Source organism: Vulpes vulpes, chromosome 7 (assembly GCF_048418805.1).
Source record: "Vulpes vulpes isolate BD-2025 chromosome 7, VulVul3, whole genome shotgun sequence".
Lineage (NCBI taxonomy): Eukaryota > Metazoa > Chordata > Mammalia > Carnivora > Canidae > Vulpes > Vulpes vulpes.
This window is the reverse complement of record NC_132786.1, coordinates 685,992-691,991: the sequence shown is the minus strand read 5'-3', so window position 1 is coordinate 691,991 and position 6,000 is coordinate 685,992.

Genomic DNA, 6,000 nt, shown 5'->3' with positions numbered 1-6,000 from the left:
AGGACGCCCGGGCACAGCGTGCACCGTGGGAGCGTGTTCAGGGGGACACGGAGGGGAAACCTGGCTCCAAGCTTCTTTTTGTTTTTTTTTAAGATTTTATTTATTTATTCATGAGAGACACAGAGAGAGGCAGAGACCCAGGCAGAGGGAGAAGCAGGCTCCGTGCAGGGAGCCTGACGTGGGATTCGATCCCGGGACCCGGGGACACCCTGGGCCCAAGGCAGATGCTCCACCGCTGAGCCCCCCGGGTCGCCCATGGCTCCGAGCTTCCTAACAGCTAGTGCACGTGCGTGGGCAAACTTGCACACTCACACCTCACCGGTCATAAAATGCGCCAGGAGCCGCCGCGTGCTCTGAGAGGGGTCACTGGATTCGAGCGACGGAGGACACTGGTGAGGGCCCGGCCTCGGCATCCAGGGCCCCGTCCCTTCTCCTGCTCCCCGGGAGACTGGATCCCGCCCACTTCTGATTCCCGGAGGGCAGCCCCGGGTCTGGCCCACCACGACGCCGAGGGACCCCGAGGGACCCCGAGGGCCCGGGCACAGGGGACCCCGCGCCAGTCCACAGGCAGCCGAGACCTCGGGCGCCACGGGAAGTGATACCCACTATCAGGAGCTCCACGCGCACAGGCCGCCGTGGGCAGTGGTGGCTCCCGGGGGGGCCTGGGTGGGGAAGCAAGGCCAGCGGGGAGCCCGCCCTGAGGACCTGCCCCCGAGCCGAGCACCCTGGGGGGGGTCACCTGGCTCTCCCCTGCCCTCCAGGCCCGCCGAGCTCGGGTGTCCACCGACATCGTGTCCTCCTGTCCTCCCCTGCTCCTGTCCCCACGCCTGGCCCACTTGCACAAGCACACGGTGCCGCGGGGCCTGGGCGGTGGGCACATGCGACAGGCCCAGCCTGGGCGCTCTGCCCCTCCCTCGTCACCTGGGTCCTGGTGCAGTCGGGGCCACCACGCTCCCCGGCCGTGAGCTGCACCCGTCGCACTTTCCAGGAGCAGGTCCTAGACGCACAGTTGAAGCGCGTCACAGTGTCCCCTCCCCTGGTCCAGCCCGACGCTTCCCCCAGACGCCCACCTGCCGCCTTGGACCAGCCTCGCTCAGGGACTCCCGGCCTGGGCTGGGGCGCGGCTGGCGGGGGCAGGAAGCGGGCGCCGGTCCCGAGGCCGCAGTGGCAGAGGTGCGGCCGGCCCGAGGGCGAGCTGCCCGGCACCCACACACCTGGCCCAGGGGAGACACGGGGCTTGGGGCCACTGCCCGGGATCGTCCACCCTCACGTGGAACCCGGGTGCGCTCGGGGGGTTAGAGGTCATCCTCCCAGGGCTCCCCCTGGGCCACCGGGCCTGCAACGCTGCGACGCACAAGAGGCACAAGGTTGGGCTTCCCCCCCCTTTCCGGGCTCAGGGCCCCCCCCGCCCCTCCGGATTCCCTAAGGGGGGAGCACAGGGGTCCCTGTTTGCTAACGAGGTGAGGTCAGGAGGACACCTGGGGGGCCGGTGGCCAGGGGAGCCGACCACGGGGTTTCAGGTGGGCCCCCCCGGCCACTAGGGCCCGGCTTGGATACAACAGCCCGGGGGCCCCTCAGCGGCTCAGGGAGGCTGGGGGCCTTCTGCGCTGCTGACGAGGACTCGGAGGCCGCCCCCGACACCCGCACACGGAGGCTGCAGGCTGTGGGCACCAGCTCTCCAGGTCCCTGAGGGGCCCCACCCACCCCCACGGCCACCAGAGAGGAGGGAGTCAACCTCTGTGCTTCCCCACCCAGCACCCCCGGGCCGGTGACCCCACGAGGCCCTCCCCCTGGACCCCGCGCCCTCTTCATCCCCCCTTCCGTCCTCTGTGCCCCCAGCAGCCCAACCTCAGTTCTCTCCGCGGGACCCCGGCCCCCCCATCGTCTTCCCAATGGACCCCATGCCCCCCGGCCTCGTCCTCCTGGGGGACCCCCCACCCCACGCTGTCCTCCCTGCAGACCCACCCCTCCCCGTCCTCCCTGGGCCTCTGCCCCACCTCCCTCCTGCCCCTGCCCCTCCTTGTACTCCCCGGGACCCCTGCCCATCCTCTCTCCTCCCCCCCGCCCCTCCTCATCCCCCTCCCTGGGACCCCTGCCCATCCTCCCTCCTCCCCTCCCCCCCTCCTCATCCCCCTCCCTGGGACCCCTGCCCATCCTCCCTCCTCTCCCCCTCCCCGTCCTCCCAGGGACCCCTGCCCATCCTCCCTCCTCCCTCCCTCCTCATCCTCCCTGGGACCCCTGCCCATCCTCCCTCCTCCCCTCCCCCCCTCCTCATCCCCCTCCCTGGGACCCCTGCCCATCCTCCCTCCTCCCTCCCTCCTCATCCTCCCTGGGACCCCTGCCCATCCTCCCTCCTCCCCTCCCCCCCTCCTCATCCCCCTCCCTGGGACCCCTGCCCATCCTCCCTCCTCCCCTCCCCCCCTCCTCATCCCCCTCCCTGGGACCCCTGCCCATCCTCCCTCCTCCCCCTGCCCCTCCTCATCCCCATCCCCGGGACCCCTGCCCATCCTCCCTCCTCTCCCCCTCCCCGTCCTCCCAGGGACCCCTGCCCATCCTCCCTCCTCCCTCCCTCCTCATCCTCCCTGGGACCCCTGCCCATCCTCCCTCCTCCCCTCCCCCCCTCCTCATCCTCCCTGGGACCCCTGCCCATCCTCCCTCCTCCCCCTGCCCCTCCTCATCCCCCTCCCTGGGACCCCTGCCCATCCTCCCTCTTTCCCCCCTCCCCGTCCTCCCCGGGACCCCTGCCCATCCTCTCTCCTCCCCCTGCCCCTCCTCATCCCCCTCCCTGGGACCTCTCCCCACCCCCCTCCTCCCTCCTCCCTCCTCCCTCCGCCCTTCCCCGTCCTCCCCCCTCCGCTGCAGCCCAGCGGGTCGGGGGAAGGCGCGCGCGCCCCCTGCCGGCCGTGCCGGGACGCTGCACTGACTGTGCGCAAAGGGCTGATTTACAGTTTTCCTGAAGGCAAAGGATTTCAGGGCTATGGACATTTCTGAAAATACAAATAAAGAAAAAAGGAAGGGGGACTCCGGCCGCTGCGGACACATGCAGTCGCGGCACCATGCGCCTCCTCCAGGACGTCCTCCTGTGCCGCGTGTGCTCCCGGGAGGCCTGCCCGGCCTGAGCAGCTTGCAGCCACCAAAGGCCGTCACACTTTTTAAATTGTTCCTCTAACCAAGGTCAATGTGACTGCAAGCCCGGGGTGCCCTGGTCGTGGCAGGGTGCAGGCTCCGCTAACCGGCTCCTATCACAGCTGCCCACCCGCGGGAAGGTCCAGGGTCCCACGGGTCCCTCCCGGCCTGGTCCCTGATGGCCGCTGAGCAGTCAGGAAGGCTCCTGAAGCTCCGTGGTCTCTCCGCTCCGGGCCCACCGCTGTCACTAGCCTGGGTGACAGGGTTTGCGGGTGACTTAGAAAGACCCAGACGCATACACACAGGCCAAGGCGCACCTGCCCACACGCCACAAAACATGCAGACACGCACGTGCCCACGCAGTGTGCACACCAACACGCCGGCTCGCACACACACTCCATGAGGCAGGCCCACCAGGCCGCAATCAGTGGGGCACAGTGGACGTGAGGGAGGAGATGGCGGCGGATGTGCCTCTGGACCTCGCTGCAGGAAGGGGGGCGAGGCAGCCCTGGGGAGCAGTGCTCGGGCTCCAGGCTCACCTTCTGCGGTGATCTGGGCTCTCGGGCGGCCGCCTTGGGGTCTCTCAGCCCCGCGGCCGGGCGTGGCCCTTACTGGACGCCCCTCGGGGCTGTTGTGAGGATTGCGGAAGACGGTGCCTGGCACAGAGTAAATGCTAAGGAAGCTTAGATATTGATATTACTCAGAGAACGTATCGGGCCTCTGCTCAGAACCCACACCTTGTACTTTGTTTTTTCATTTATGGGAAATTTGTGAAATCTCTTCTTTGTTACTAATCCACTAGTGGAAGGGCGTGGGGCTGGTTCCGGTTTTCGGCGGTTCTGAATAGAGCAGCTGCAGAGCTCCACGTGTGAGTCTCTTTTGAATATAAGTTTCATTCCCTTTGGGTAAATACTTCAGCACAGGCTCGCCGGGTCACACGGTGTGAGCATATGAGAGACCGCGTAAGAAATAAGGAAGCGTGTGAGGAGCTGTAAGACAAGGCCCAAGTGCTCCGGAAGTGGCTGCGGGTCTTTTGCATTCCACCCGCCAACGTGGGCAAGTGCAGGGGCCCCACGTCCCCCTCGTTGTCCTCAGCGACTGTTTTGACCAGTCCAGGAGAGACGGGATGAGCGCTCGTGGAGGGTCTAATCCGCATGTCCCTCGTGCCTCATGATGCGCACCGATTTGCTGCTTATTTATCCATCTTCTTTATAACGTTCTGGTTCAAATCATTTCCCCAATTTTTTCCGACCTTCACTTTAACATGTAACTGTGACCATTTTCCACGGATCTTTTCCTGCTTTCCTTTGGACAACTGGAGAGATAATAGGCCTGCCTGAGACTAAACACATGTCAGATGCACACACATGGCCATGGTGGACACACCCTGGAAGAACTAGTAATTTTGCATCTCTGCCAACTGCGGTGATGATGCTGATGATGATGATGAATGATGATGGTTGTGATAATGATGGTGGTGATGGTGATGATGGTGGTGATGAAGGTAGTGATGGTGGTGGTGATGATAGTGGTGACGGTGATGATGGTGATGGTGATGATGATGGTGGTGATGATGATGGTGATGAAGGTTGTGGTGATGGTGGTGGTGGTGATGATGGTGGTGATGGTGGTGATGATGATAGTGGTGATGAAGTAGTGGTGGTGGTGGTGATGGTGGTGGTGATGATGATGGTGATGATGATGGTGATGAAGGTTGTGGTGATGGTGGTGGTGGTGATGATGGTGGTGACAGTGATGATGGTGATGAAGGTAGTGGTGCTGGTAGTGGTGGTGATAATGGTGGTGATGGTGGTGTTGATGATAGTGGTGATGAAGTAGTGGTGGTGGTGGTGATGGTGGTGGTGACGGTGGTGGTGATGGTGATGATGGTGATGATGATGGTGATGATGGTGGTGGTGACGGTGGTGGTGACGGTGGTGGTGATGGTGGTGGTGATGGTGATGACGATGGTGGTGGTGATGACGGTGGTGGTGACGGTGGTGGTGGTGGTGGTGGTGATGATGGTGGTGGTGATGACGGTGGTGATGACGGTGGTGGTGGTGGTGGTGGTGATGGTGATGACGATGGTGGTGGTGATGACGGTGGTGGTGACGGTGGTGGTGGTGGTGGTGGTGATGATGGTGGTGGTGATGACGGTGGTGATGACGGTGGTGGTGGTGGTGGTGGTGATGGTGATGACGATGATGGTGGTGATGACGGTGGTGGTGACGGTGGTGGTGGTGGTGGTGGTGATGATGGTGGTGGTGATGACGGTGGTGATGACGGTGGTGGTGGTGGTGATACAGTACCATCCGTGGAAAGCTCACCGTGTCCTAGGCTTTGCATGGGCTCTTCTTACACAGAACCTCATTTTATCTTCATCAAAACCCTTTGAAGACAAGGAATGTGCAGCCCTCATCACACATGGAGACGGCCAGGGTGACCCTGCTGCGTGCAGACCACGCGCGCACACACACACACACACGCTGCGGGGCTGTACTGCCCAGAGCAGCCGATCCCGTCTAACCAACACTGAAACATTTTCAGAGTTTTGCCTTGATTTGCCTCCTCTTTGCTCTCACAGCAGTGGGAACAGCAACTGTGCCCTCACAGCTGTCATTCGGTGAACTCCTGCCCACCGCCCAGAGAAGTGATGTTCTCGGTACTTTCGTCTTCTAGAGGAGAGTCCTCCCCACCATGGCCTGCTCCTCTCCACCTTCCAGGAGCGCCAGGCCCTGGGCCCTGCGTGTGCAGCACACCTGATAGACTGACGGCCCTTCCTGCCCCCGTGGTCCACCACGGCCAAGCAGACGTGGAGAAGCAGCGCGTGTGGTCGTGGGGCCTCCACGGGGCAGCCTTGCTTGGTCCCCCTGT